Here is a 14,872-nt window from a genome sequence, read left to right as displayed (position 1 = left end):
AATAGTTTTATGAAATAATTTAATAATTTTTATTTTCAAAGACTACAAATATTTGTAATTACATTTGAAAATTCTGTTATTGATTTATTTAAGACAGCATAAGGAAACATTTTGAACGAATTTTTATTTAAATAACCATTACACATTCTCTTTAATTAATAATGAACTAATTATTTTTAACTCAATTCAATCTGGTGGCATACTCTACACACATTACATTATTCCCTGAATGTCTTGTCTCATCAATAAGTTTATGCTTGTAATGATATTAAATCTTTTTCTATTTACATTCTTCTCAGGCTGGCAGAGATGGAGGCAAAGCTTCGAGTATTGCTTGATGACCGAATCGAGAAGTTGGTCCTTCCATTAGGAATCCCACCCACTGTGGAGGAGCTGCAAACTGTTGTGAAGGAGACATTTGGAGTTTCGGACAAGTTCAGTCTTCAGTATTTGGACTCGGAATTCGAGGATTACTTCACTCTTCATAAGAGTGACCAAATTAAACACAAGGATACCATAAAGGTTGTTCAAGCTGCCCCGATTATTCTTAACTTGCTTCCGTATGAAGAAAGTTTGGACAGTTCCTTTGGTCAGCAGTCAACTTCATCATATGCAGGGTCGAATGAAGAATCATCTCCTGGGACAACTTCTTCATCGGACACTATTATCCTGCCTAGGCGAAGTCCCACAGAACGAAGCCAGCCATGGCCAAAGCAGTTCCCCATTCCACAGTTTGCGTATGAAACTGAAATGTACCTTGAAAGAGCCAATGAAGACTACACGAAGAATGGAACCCTTCCGACTACCTCAAAAGTTAAGACAGACATTCTTGAGAAGCTGGCTGGAACTATATATACATATACAGGCTATCCATCAAGTGTACAGATAAGTGATGTTGCTGAGGTACTTGTCAAGAAATATCCATGTCTCAAGGAACCGGGCTCCTTCTCAGGCTACTATGGCTGGCAACAAAGCATCAAATACAAGATGGCAAATTATAGCACCAAACTCAGAAGCTACGGTGTTCCTGAGGTGATGTGCAATGCACTGAAACGCAAGAGCCCTGCGGACCAGAAGTTAGCAAAAGGTGTAAAAAAGCCTCGAAAGGCAGAGGTAAACTACCTCCCCCCTTACCCGGCAGGAGAGGATGAAGAAAGTCAAGAACAAGAGAGGATTAAGTTGCTTACTGAAGTAAAAAAAAAGGACAACAACAAACTGATAAAAGAAACAATGTCAAAAACATTTGCACACAGAAGAAATGAAATCGTCAACCTATCGCCCAGCATAGAGGACATCAAAGCCAGATGGCCCGCTCTCTTTGAGGCATCTCATGTGAGTTACAGGAGCATGAAAATTAACAAATATTCCTAGTCCATTGTTAAAGATTGAACTGTTGGTTTTGCATATTTAGCTCTTACATACTAAATGTATGTTTTGTGTTAGGTGGCTTTTTGCTTTTAAAAATGTTGAATAATATGTACACTTGTAATATTTTAGGCTTTAAAGCTGGTTTCATTATTTGTCTTATAGATTGAGGACGAGTTTCAAAGAATCACAAGGGTGCACCTGGAATCAAAGTTCATGTCCAAGCTGGATGAATATACTCCCAAGCTTCTGAACCTCTTCCAGTCCAAGGGAGGAACCATGGGGTTGAGGTTGCAGGCTATTCTACTCAAGGTATACTTCAATTAGTATAATATTTGGTGATATTCTATTTAAGGCATTTTGTGATCAAACTGCTGGTTTCATTAGCTTATTACTTAAATCTACAGGAGGAAATGTTGGCCTGTGATTCTCTACAATAAGAATATTAAATGACTGCATACCTTTTGAAGTATACAATTAACGGCAACTTTATTAGATACTGAATTATTCAAGTTTATAATCAGTTGTTGACATTGTTGGAAAAATGTACATTCAATTATATGTTGATTAATTAGGTCACAGGTGTGTGGTGCTCTATTGAGCTGCACTGATCTAAAAGTTGTTTCGAATTCTTTGTAATCCATGTTTAGATTCATGTGGGGGTCAGGAAAAAAACTCCAAATATAGGATAGTCCAGTACAATATCTTCAAAAGTAATGATTTCTGCTAAAAAAAATAAGCAAACAAATTTAATTTATTAAAACAATTATATGATGTCAAGGTTTAAGATTTGCCAAGTAGTGCTTTGAGATGACTGATTCTGTTTTACTTTGTCGATTGGACACCAAACCCCTCAATCTGCAATGGTTGTGATTAACAGCCTTTTGAAGCACATGATTGTGATTATTAAGACGGTCTGCTGTGATCATCCACAAATAAAGTGCTACATATGTGTGTTTACATCTAGACTGTATCTCCCTCCTGTATATTATCTGGTTCACAACACCAGCTTAAAACCAGAAAAGGGGGGGAAACAGTCTGGCTCTGTCCAAAGGTGACACAATTTGCCTGCCAACACATCTAAAGCTCACTGAATAACATTTTATGTCATGTTTGTTTAATCCATACAAAAAGCAAGCTCTAAAATGTTGACTATGATTCTTAAACCATGAACTTGAATAATGTTTATTTTTTTCATTTCAGGCTCCATCCAATCCTAGCATCAACGTATCCAGAGATGTTGTCATTCGTTGTTTGTTTACCTCGGGGAATCGACAGATCAAATCTTAAGAGTATGATGTAAGTTGAAGAACACATCAAATATAAAGATGGTGATCACTATTTCTTTCATCTTTCCCCCCTTGTATGTCTTGGGAAGGTCAAAATACAATCACAAGTAACTCCCAGTAATTCTTTGCAAGTTACTAAGGTTTGTGAAGTCATGCAGGTAATCATTGTGCATTGTACATTTGTTTTCCATTAGGGAATTTTAAAGTACTAAATCCTCCCCATCCATCTGTTTCATCAGCTGGCAGAATTCAAAAGTTATCAGTAGTTTACTTATTGTCTTTATAATGTAGCCCTTAAAGTTCCTAGCTAGGAGTTTCTTCCTAAGAACTATTCACAAAGAAGTTGAGAGACCTTTATAGAGATACAGAAGGAGCAGAGTTGATTCAGTTGCTGTGGTCGACTTCAAGAATCAATAATGAGTTCTGATTGGACTGACACATTTTCCAAGGGCTTGCTCCATGCTCGTTGGACTGACATATGCAGTGAATCTTGCCTATCCTAAGGAGCTCAGGTACACTTTCGAAGCCTTCCAGAAACTCTTCCTGGAACTGGATTGTTTAGGGATGAGCGAGTACAGCATTATCTGTATCTGTATCTGTTAACCATATCAATTATCTGTATCCGTACTCGGAGTGGGCGGGGGCTAACCCGGAAGTGGGTGTGATTTAACCTGGAAGTGGGCCGGGTTGTCTTGAAATGGGCGGGGCTTTAACCAGTATGTTATTTTAAGCATGCAATTGATATGGGTTGATCAGAAATTGTTATATTTATTGCTGATTAGAAAACTATTACAGGACAGCATCAGCATTGAGCTTCAGATCAATGATTTTGATCACAATAGCAAACGAACTATTTACAGAACAAGTTTTGTAACAATGAATACAACACATGCTGTTGCAATTATGAAGTGAAATGTAATAACAAGTGTTTTCATACTCAACATAACTTTCTTTTTTAACTTTGAATTTTTTTTAATTTATTTCCACACCAGGTGTGTGTGTGTGTGTGTATGTGTGTATGTGTGTGTAAGTGAGTAAGAGAGAGACAGAGAGAGAGAGGGGGAGTGTGTGTGTGTGTGTGTAGCTTAATTTGTAATATTTTTTATACCACTACTACCTAGAACTTGTCAGACACTCAGTGCGTGAAGTAAAATAAAACTGGTTAGAGCCAACTGACGGTTTAAAAAAAGTTTAAACCGTTAAAGTAAAAAAAAAAAAACTTTTAAAAAAAAAAAAAAAAATCTCCGACAGGCAGAGACGCAACGCGAGTCGCTTTCTACCAGCACCACGTCTGAACGAACCCACGTTTAACAGAACTCTACTGGTTAATAAGTAAGTACAAACTGAAATAAAAACAAACTTCAAGCTGAAGAAACCCTAAACGTTAACGGAAAAGACCCGCGAACCTGAGTGACTGAGAGACAGAGAGCTGTTCTTTGAGTGAGTGAGCAGAGCGGTGTGTGAAGGGGAGGAGCGCTGTGACGCTGTGTGAGGATTTTCATTCAGTCCGAGCACAGATATTGACTCGTATTACTCGTATAATACTCGTGCTCGGCAAAAGTGCTTTATCTGTACCGGATACTCGTTTCAGCCGAGTATCCGGCTCATCTCTAGGATTGTTCAAAGCTGTCCCCAAAAGTGAACAGCCTCAAGAACAAGCTACTAGATAAAAAAAAATGAAGGGAAGTTTGTTAGGTCAATGGCAAATCATCAACAGTTTAGACATTGAAAAAACAAATCTCCTTTCATTTGAAAGGGTCCCTCTTCAAGTTTAACGTTTTTTAAACGTCTTTTTATGTTTTGCTTCAAAGCTTTGTTAAATCTTACAGTTTCTGTGTTGATGGATTGTCCTTACTCAACCATACTCATTTGAGGGGAGGGGCATTATGTTTTTTACAATGCAACTGTTCTTAAACTTTGTCCACTGTGCACACTAGGGATGCAAATTTGAAATTTTTTACTGAGAAATTTTAAGTGAGTCCAATTTCAGCAGTGAACAAAGTATCCAAGACCTTATCCTAGAGAAACTTGAAGAAAAGGGACCCTTTCAAAATGGAGGGAAGTTTGTTAGGTCAATGGCAAAACATCAACGGTTTAGACATTGACAAAACAAATCTCCTTTCATTTGAAAGGGTCCCTATTCAAGTTTAACGTTACTTGTTATGTTTTGCTTCAAGGTTTTGTTAAATCCCACAGTTTCTGTGTTGAGGGATTGTCCTTACCCAACCATCCTCATTTGAGGGAAGGGTATTATGTTTTTTACCATGCAACTGTTCTTAAGCTTTGTCCACTGTGCACGCTAGGGATGCAAATTTGAAATTTTTTACTGAGAAATTTTAAGTGAGTCCAATTTTAGCAGTGAAAAAGTATCCAAGACCTTATCCCAGATTAGCGGTATAAATTGTATCCCTATTGTACATATACATGTTTTTCATAATATTTTTTTCTAGTTTTTATTGTATTTGCACTTAAAAAATGTTGAATGAACATGTTTAAGCAAAGTTGCACAAATAAATGTTTACCTGCTGTTCTTGTTATGCATGGTGATCTGTTGATCCTACTGAAGTAAATTGTGCCATCAAAAGTCATGGTATTGAATGGATTAGACAGACAAATTATGGCAACAAAGTGACATCCAATATTATTGAATATTTTGATTTAAAGTATTGTGAGGCAATTTAATACTTGAATTAAATTTACATAGATATAAATAAGAATATCAGTGTAATTGTGTTGAACAATATGCTAAAATGAGTTGATATAGTTTATATTAGTGAATCCAAATCATTTATATCCCGATATTTAGTAAGGTTATACAAATTTTAACCAGATAATCAGTAAATATAAATAAAATTAACGAAATATTCAGTAAATATAAATAAATTTACACCCGATTTTCAGTAAAAAATTTTAAATTTTCACTGAATATTCAGTAAATGTTGATCAATTTCCAGCAGATTTTCAGTAAATATTACTCAATTTACAGAAGATTTTAAGTAAATATAAATAAATTTACAGCAGATTTTCAGTAAAAATTAATCAATTTCCACCGAATATTCAGTAAATGTAAAATATTTTACAGCAGATTTTCAGTAAATATAAATGAATTTACAACAAATTTTCAGTTAATATAAATACATTTAAAACAGATTTTCAGTAAAAATAAATACATTTCCACTGGACATTCGGTAAATATAAATCTTTTTTTATGTTTAAATGTAGTTAAATTATTCAATACTTTTTAATCAAAGTTGTAGTAATTAAAATCTACTCAATTATATCACTTGTCACTTTGTTGCCACAATTTTTTGGAGTAACCATTGGTCACATTTTTTAGGGTGTAGTGGCTGGCTGCAGTATAGATCATAAACTCCACTTCCCACGAAGGGGAGACGCTAGCCCTAAGAGAACCCAGAGCAATAGACGGTGGCTGGCGTGGGCTGAAAGGCCTTTAGAGGGGCTCTTTTCAACACAAGTAATAAATCTTTTTCCACTTACTATCTCAAATGGATTGCAGATGGGATATTTCTGCAAGCCCCACAATCATTTTTACCTAAAAAATAACCGAGTCAAGTTACCATTATAACTAAATTAATTATGCACAACAAAAACATTGAAGCATAAAGTAATACTTTACTTCATTTTAACAGCAAAGCATTGTGTTCAGTTATTAAAACACTCCTGATATTCCTCTACCCCAGTACATTGATGTGCACATACAGTATATTGCGCTGCTTCTATTCTCGTTTCTGTTTCACAACAGTGACAGCAAGCAGTCTCATAACTGCAGTGGTTCGCCAGCATATACACACCGCCGCAACAGGCAATAGTTTAAATGATTCAGTGTGTGTGTGTTCGGACTCTGCCCTCACAATGACCCGGTGGTGGCACACTGTTTTGCATGGTATATTGTTATGGCATGAAAAACGATGAGGGCGAGGAAGACAAGGCCTACAGTGAGGGGCGGAGGATGTCAGGTATTAAACATTTAAAAGAGGGAACTTTATGCTTCCAGGTCAGGCTCTACCTCTGATTTTAAACAGCTGAATACGCCTGGGTCTCCTATGTACAGAGTACTACACCTTAAATTCAGAGACCATCGAAACCATGGTGTTTAGGGCCAAATAAAAGCTAATATGAATCATAATCACAATCATATGAATTATAGCCATCCACCATGTCAACTAAAGTAGTTGAACAACAACAGAAGAGTTTTCTATAACTTTGGTCTAATAATTAGGATGAAATTGTACAATACGCTGCAAATAGTGCATAATTTTCTTTTCCCGACAACCAATCAATTGCGTAAAAAATGTCTTCGACCAAGTTTTTCTTTGGTTTACTACAGACCTGTTAACTCCACACCACTAACCTTCACCAGCTATTGATCTCTCAGCTATTCCACCGATCTCCTCAATTCTTTCTTCCACCTTAAATGCCATGTGAGTCACTCACTCGTCAGCTTAACGTCCAGATTTTCTATCTGAGAATCAATGACATCACTGCTTTTGTCAGTTGTACCATGAAAGCTCCTTTCATTGACAGGAGTTTGTCACAGAGGTTCAGTGTGGTGGTATGACAGAATTGAGTTGAAAGCTTCTTACAGGAGAAATGGTTTACTTCTCAAACCTTCTCAGATGTGACAAAAAACAGGACCAGTAACGTGTGGTACATCCCTCTCATTACTGCGAGGAACATCCATCATCAGTGAAAATCCCATCTTCAGCACCAATCAGTCCCACTGCAGCGACAGGCAGAACAGGCAAACATGGGCAGTATCCTACTCTTTTGTAATCACGCACACCATGCCTAGGAGGGAAACGATGAGTGGGAGTTGGTAGATCTGCGCGATTAATTGTTTTGATGATAGGTGACCTTGATTCACACCCTTCTTTAATCTCATTTCTTCCTTACAAAATTAGAAGAGAGATTTGCTGCATTAAACTAAGCACTCCCTTCTCTGCCAGTACTTCACAAAAAAGGAGATCTGTGAACACAACATGATAGACTATATACAATACAGAAAATATCTGAGAACAGACCCAATGTTTGCATGTGTCTGTCTTTGTGACCTAAAAACCTGATTCAATACCGATTCACAGTTTGGGTTTGCCATTTTTAGTCACATCTAAAATACAGACAGTCTGAGACCAGTGGCCACGTGCTTGTAACACACTGCTAACGGGGGATGTTGTGCCTTGTTCACAATACAATTTCAGCCCAATTATCCACTTGTCTATAGTGATTCACGGAACACTGATACTAAAAAAGTATTGATACCCAGTCGTTAAAAAATGATACGATACCAAATTTCTCAGTATCAGTTATTTATGATCGACAACCGGGGAACAACGGATTTGGAAACTCTGCGCCACTTACAGCCGCGTGTCGCGATTGTCAGTTCACACCGGCTGCTGATCAGCCTCGGTACTGCAGCGGAGGTGCTTCTGCAGCTTTATGTGTTTAAAAAGGGCTTATACTGAAAATGACCATAAATGTGTGGGTGTGTGAAAGTGGGAGAAGGCGTGAGATAGAGACTACTGCCCATGACCTGAAGTACTTTACGTTAACTTTTATTATAACTACAGCCTCCTGAGGTTTCTGGTATAACTAAAGTATTCCTTGTTTAAAAGTAGACCTGTGCACTCAAACAAATACCAGATCTACACACTATGAAGCTGCGTATTTTCCTCTCCTGCAAATATTTCACTATAACAACCATTTAAAAAAAAATTATAGACTAGGTCAACAAAAACAATATGCTTTTATTTTTTGAAAGAAAAAAAATACCCACTAGATCCTTGATTCTCTAGGAACAGCGCGACTAGTGCGGCCGAACCGCATCCAGTGTTCAGCTCTAATCTGTTGCAGTATGCCGGGAGAATGACTGTGCACATTTGGTTCTGTATAGGTGACAGGAAACATGGGGTCTGTTAGCACCGTGGATTGACTTAACAAACCAGACATTAAAACTTCACTTTAAGGAGAGTACGCATTGCACAACAGTGTCGTGTAACTTGGTGAGGATTGACTACGGGAGTCTCAGAGAGAGAGAGGAGGGGGCCGTCACAAGGTAAATCTGTAAACTTGGGGGCGGCTGTGGCTGAGGGGTAGAGTGGTCGTCCTCCAACCTGAAGGTCGGCAGTTCGATCGCCAGTTTGACCCATCGGCATGCCTAAGTGTCCTTGGGCAAGATGCTGAACCACGAATGGCCCCCCATAGAATAACTTCTGCGTATAGATGCACTGTATGAATGTGTGTTTGAATGGGTGAATGTAGAACTGTACTGTAAAGCGCTTTGAGTGGTCATCAAGACTAGAAAAGCGCTATATAAATACAAAGCCATTTACCATTTAAACTGTCAAATTAATTTTATTTCTGAGGATAAACTGAACAGTTTTTTTACTTTCATCCTTCCTTTTAAATAAGTTTTGTTATGAAATTAGACTTATTTGACATCTCATCTCTATCTGTTTGTAGATGGGACAGGTGCATCCTGTCACCAAAATAGCAGATGTGCACAAAAATAGGTGAATATGTTTTAATTGCAAGTGTTACAAGAGTGTGTTTTTCAATCTAAACCTCATTATAGAGGCTAAATCATGAGTGAAATGTTCCATCTTTCATCCAAAAGGCGTCTTTACTTCAGTTCCACAAGTCTTGTTAGTAAAGAACAGATTCATATTTCGTGGACCAGTTATTTATATCCTTCCCAGGCGTTATGTCGTGGCCATGTTATATATTCTTTCCCAAATGTGACCGGGGGGCTCCATAACTTACACATTCACGCAGAGATTTTTTACCCGTTTCTTTCAGCCTGGATACTGTGTTTATTCTCCTCCAATTTTTCTAAGTAGCAGTTTGCTCCTCATTTGTATTTATGTGTGAGTTCACTTGTCCATGTCGGTGATTGCACATATGGAGTAATCACTGCCCATTTGATGTGCATGCGCTCAGAACTTGATGAGGCAACCCTGGGTTGACTTACTGAGTTGAAAACCCGATTTGTGTGACCGCTTAGCCTGTTTGTTTGGTTAAGTTCACCTGGATATAGGAAAAAGATAACCATGGGTATGTTGAACTTACTTTGTAGTACAGGCACCAGGACATCATGATGCAACATGGCAATGAAAACGACTTTTTTACCCATTGTTTCTCATCACACTGTTGTGCGTCACAGGGCCAAACTCTGAAGTTTAAAAAAAAAAAGTACCGAAGTGCAGCTGCAGTTCTCAAAACAACTACTCTCAACAACTAACCCATTCTAAATCATTTCCATGATCTTCAAGAACACCTTAACATGAGTTGCACAGATTTTCGTATCAGGGTGAGCTACTCTAGTGATTAGTCTCTATTACACCATGCAAACACAGCCACAGGGCACCGATGGCCTTTTAAAATGACCTGATGTCTCGTAAAACCCAGACGAAGCAATGCTCAGCACCAGACTGCTTTTAATGGGATTTCACAACATTAACATTGCACTAAGTCAGCAAGAGAGCCCCTCTGCTGGATCAGCCTCAGCTCTGGCTGTGTGCATGTGTACGTTTATGCACGACTATCAGTGAGAGACGGTGTGAGATGGTGGGGAGCAACTGGACACAGTTTATACAAGGTGGAGATTGGAGACAAGCTTTGACTTCAAGGAATCTCCCGAGATATAACTGGTGTATGGAGATCCTAAGACAGACAAAACAGAATATTTCTACCACTGTAAACTTGCTCCAATTCATCAGTTGTATTTCATTTATATCAGACGGACCAAATGTATCAACAGCCAGGTGGGAAAGAGCTCTCAAGTCATCTTCTTAGGACAGTGGTCCCCAACCAGTCGATTGCGGTCTACCGGTCGATCTCTAAAACCTTCACTGTCTCTCCAAACACTAATTATTTTGTTTAAAAATATGTTGTTTTTTTTATTGTGAAATATTTGCAGGAGCGTAAGACGCACAGCTTAATAGTGTTCAGTACTGATATTTTTTCGAGTACAATGGACTACTTTCATTAAAAGAAATAGTCATATTTATGGCCATATTCTAGGCAAAGCCTATATGTGAAAACATTGCTCAGCAGTAGCAGCTCCTCTGCAGAACATATTGTTGAACTGAGAAGCTAAATATTGTGCATTGAGCAGATGCTGTAAATATTAATATTGTGCATTGAATGGATAAAGTTGCACAACTGCCTTTTTTTGTGTACAATTATGCTCCTCCATTAAGCCTTTAAAAGAAATAGCAAAAAATAATAAATATGACCCGCCTAAATGGGTTTTTGGGTGGTAGATCTCGGCTTACGTTTGGTATTAAAAGGTTTGTGACCACCGTCTTAGGAGATAAACAAGTATTTGATCACTCTGCCAGACAAGGCAATTCATTTCCAATTAATATAATAATTTCATCTCCATTTAATATAATTTTTTGGGCATTGTCAAGCAATTTAAAGGGTATTTTCCCCCAAACTTGTGTAAAATGAATCAGTATGTTACTGTACTTTTTAAGTCTAAATCCTGTTGCAGTATCATTATCAGTAAGCCTGTAGTAGCCTACATGGGTCATAAGTGCCACATGTTCCATTTCTTTTTAACAATTTGAATGTTCGGCAATGGAATTTGATTTTTTTTATTGACAGACAAATGGGTTAAATATTCTCTTATGATCATTTCTATTGACAAACCCAAAATGAAACAATTGATTATTTTATGTGTAGCTCGGATTATATCATTTTTTTCTGAAGCAGGAGAATATAAGTGGAAACTAAATATAACCTCATTTTTTTTCCTCTCAGCAAGATTTACAGCAGGAAATCAAAATGTAAGGTTGCCTTTTTATTTCTCTGGTTGCATTTCACCTCCGTCTGATTACAACAGACATGCACAAACAAACATCAATGACTGGGTTCCAATTAGCTGAAATCTGCAGGGTGAATTAAACATGAACTCCACTGTTGACTTCTGAATGCTGTGAAGCCTGCCGTGTTTATGCCACCCAACCGTGCTGTAACACAGAGGTTAACAGATGTCACGTCGGTCACAGGGTCAAACCCCAGATGGTAGGAAATGGGAGTGCAAGGGTCAATTGTTCTTAAATGGTGGAAGCATAGCACACGTTCAATGGTATAAGCAAGCTAATGAACATTACCAAAAAAAAAAAAATTGTAATTACCGACTAAAAATGGAACTGATCACGTGTTAAAAGGTTGTGGTTTTTTCCTTCATCACACTCACAGCTGAGAACAAGAGCCACCATCACAACAGTTAGCCGAGCTTCCAGCTATGATGAGCCTCACCAGTTCTCCATTTCACCATCTGCTGTGGTCGACCCACACGCTTCTCTCACAACACTTGATATGGACAGTGGCCTGCCAATGCCCAGGAGGGCAAAGCAGATGGCGTGGCTACAGGCAAAACATTTAGCCTTTGAATAGCAGGAAACCTCAAATCAATTTGGCACTGAATGAAGTCAAATAACGCTGTGGGGATATTGGGCTGCCTTGGTGCTTCTCTGGAATACTGTCAGCCTCTGCTTAGTCAGAGGTAAGAATAAGAGACCAACTAATTCTGCTGAGTTCAAAATATGCTCAAACAAAACTACTGGCAAGAGAACCACATTGACTGGTGTGCACGCTTACAGCAAACATAAGAGATGGTTCAAAAGAGTAATCGATGCATGAAGAAGAGCTGAATGAAAGTGTTCCTGGAGGCAGCTCTATCTATTGCCACAACAGATATTAGGGATATTGGAAAATAAGACAATATCAGTAATTACTACCATAAAATGTTTGTAAATTAAAAATATTCCGTTTGTTATTCTGTGACCATAAACAAGGCTAAAATCCCAACCTTCATCCAGGAGCAAAAATCTGTCAAAGCATAGGAAATAATAATGTGTCATTTATCATGATACTTATCGACATGGAGTGATACGACAAGTTTATCCTAAAATATTTGTCCATATCTCCCACAAATGGAAAAAACCCGTCACTTCTATCAAGCGTATTGTCATGTTCAACAGAATTTAATATTTTTTCAATGAGTCAATGACTTTCTAACAATCTCTTAGCTGCTTATTCGCTGCGTGACTCCACAAGTCGACTCGTTTTGAACAGGTAAAACAAGCGACCAGCTTTGATTGCAACATGCTGGGGTTATGAATCAACTCGAAATAATCAAAATGTCATGTGTTGACTTTTTCGGTGCGCGTCTCACACTCAACCGGCAGAACACGCACCTAAACGGCTGAATGTCTCCGGAGTCGCTCTGTTCTGCCGGCGCTGCCTCGGAGGAGACGTGGGAGAAAGTTTGCGGGAGAAGTTTTTCACTTTCACGACACACACAGCGACAGTCAAACACCGGAGTCACGACGCATTCACAGATGCGCTCGACACAGTATCACGGTGCGAAGCAAGCGGGTTCAAAACAAAAAAAAGACAAAGACAAGCTCACCGTGCGCCACCTTCCAGTCTGCCCGTCCGCGACCTGGAGAAAAGCGACCCGGGGAGAAAATACCTCCGCGACGCCAAGTTTCCTCTTCCCCTCCGCAAAACACGACCGGCCGCGAGTGAAAAGTGCGCCTCCCGGTGAGAGTGAGAGGGTGGCGTGGAGACAAAGAGCGAGAAACGTGTCCACGGAGTCGACTCCTGCCTAGGAAGACGATTCAAAGGCAGCGGGAGGGTTCTCTTCCTTTGTTCCTGCCGTGGCCGCAGCCTGCTCCGTGGGTCTGATCACCGTTCGTGTGTCCCCGACTGCCGCTGATTGGCTGCAGCACCGGGATCAGGCAAAGGTGACTGGAGTCAAGCTGGCGATAATACCAACGCCTCTTCTTACCATCACCTCCACCAGGAAACACGGTTTATACAAACACGCCTTTCAATTTAGTCTTTTAGTGTCCAGCAGATGCCCCGTGATTTATTTAGCGACCGCGCAGATGACGTTCAGTCTGTGTTATGTTGCTGTAAGGTTATTTTCCCCGGACACGACACGTTCTGTGCTTTTATTTTGTGCCGTGACCACACTTCCTGTTCGTCTGCCCCGTTCAGCAGTTCTTGACGCAGGGTGGAGGCCACTTCATGCCTAACATAGTTTTATCCTGAGCATAATCACCGTCTGTCTCATTTATATGCTCTTGTGTAACGTTAAGGTTCTGATTTTTAAACAGAACATTATTTCCCATTTCTGCTCAGACACTCTTACTCGTTTTAATGTTGAATACATTATAACAAAATATACATTGTCATATACTTTATACAAACAGAATGGCACTCTGCCCAGCACTCCCCATATGAAACCACATTTAAATTGATAGATCCAGATTTTTATTTGGATCTGCATCAAATAAGAAGTCCCCTCGACAAGATCCAATAATACTTCTCTGAGAAATCAAGGCGTAATGTTAAAGAATGCGAAAAAATAATTCCTTGATACGCCCAAGGGCCAACATTTTATGGCAGAAATTCAATGCGTTTTTTCTTGGGTGATGACCTTTATATACAGTCTATGGTGATGACCAACCCCTCCACACAATTTAATGGAGGTTAGTTGTGTAGGTATTTGCGTAACAATTCTAACAGACAACCAAACAAACACAGATTAAAACATGACCTCCTTAGCAGAGGTAAATAGACTTTGTTATACTTAATCCAACTTTCCCCACCTCACCAATAACAATGTCAGCCGGGGGTGTCGACATGAGTAAGCAGAATGAGTGAAATAAAGAAGGATGAAATTAGGCTCATTGTGAAAACTAGACCATTTGTTCCCTGAGCAACCAGCCTCAAGTCGAATCCAAAGAGAACCGCAGATTTGAAGTTGACGGGTTTAGCTCAGCAGAGATCAGTTGCTTTGTCAGTATGAAACACAATGGATTTTCTTAGCTGCTCTGCAGATGAATCATTTAAAGAATATTGTGACATTTGGGGAAAATGTGTTGTTTCACTTTCCTTCTGAAAGTTAAATGAGAATATTAACAACGTTGTCATGTCTGTCTGTTGAGGGGATAGTTAGTTCTAACTTTGCATAAAGGCTGGAAAGGGCCAAACATCTGGCTTTGGTCCAAAGGTGGTGGTGAAAAAGTCTGTCTTCCAGCACGTCTAATTAACACATCATATCGCATATAGGTTGTGTTATCCGAACAAAATGGTAAAAACAACTAGTTGTGGGTTAATAATGGATACCGCATCAGACAGAAAGTTACTGGTACCAGCCAAGTAATATGCTAATGCAG

At 39.0% G+C, this 14,872-nt stretch overlaps 1 protein-coding gene across 1 annotated transcript in view; it reads right to left on the bottom strand.

Moving 5' to 3' along the window:
- The window catches only part of LOC128439637 (SPRY domain-containing SOCS box protein 4), a 52,013-nt gene extending 38,626 nt beyond the window's left edge, over positions 1-13,387 (bottom strand). The window contains exon 1 of the mRNA XM_053421998.1: positions 13,096-13,387. The gene's annotated coding sequence lies outside the window, so the exon portion shown is untranslated. The remainder of the gene's footprint in view (positions 1-13,095) is intronic.
- Between the last annotated feature and the right edge of the window lie 1,485 nt (positions 13,388-14,872).

The sequence above is a fragment of the Pleuronectes platessa genome, chromosome 5 (genome assembly GCF_947347685.1).
Source record: "Pleuronectes platessa chromosome 5, fPlePla1.1, whole genome shotgun sequence".
Lineage (NCBI taxonomy): Eukaryota > Metazoa > Chordata > Actinopteri > Pleuronectiformes > Pleuronectidae > Pleuronectes > Pleuronectes platessa.
This window is presented reverse-complemented; position numbering and strand designations above follow the sequence as displayed.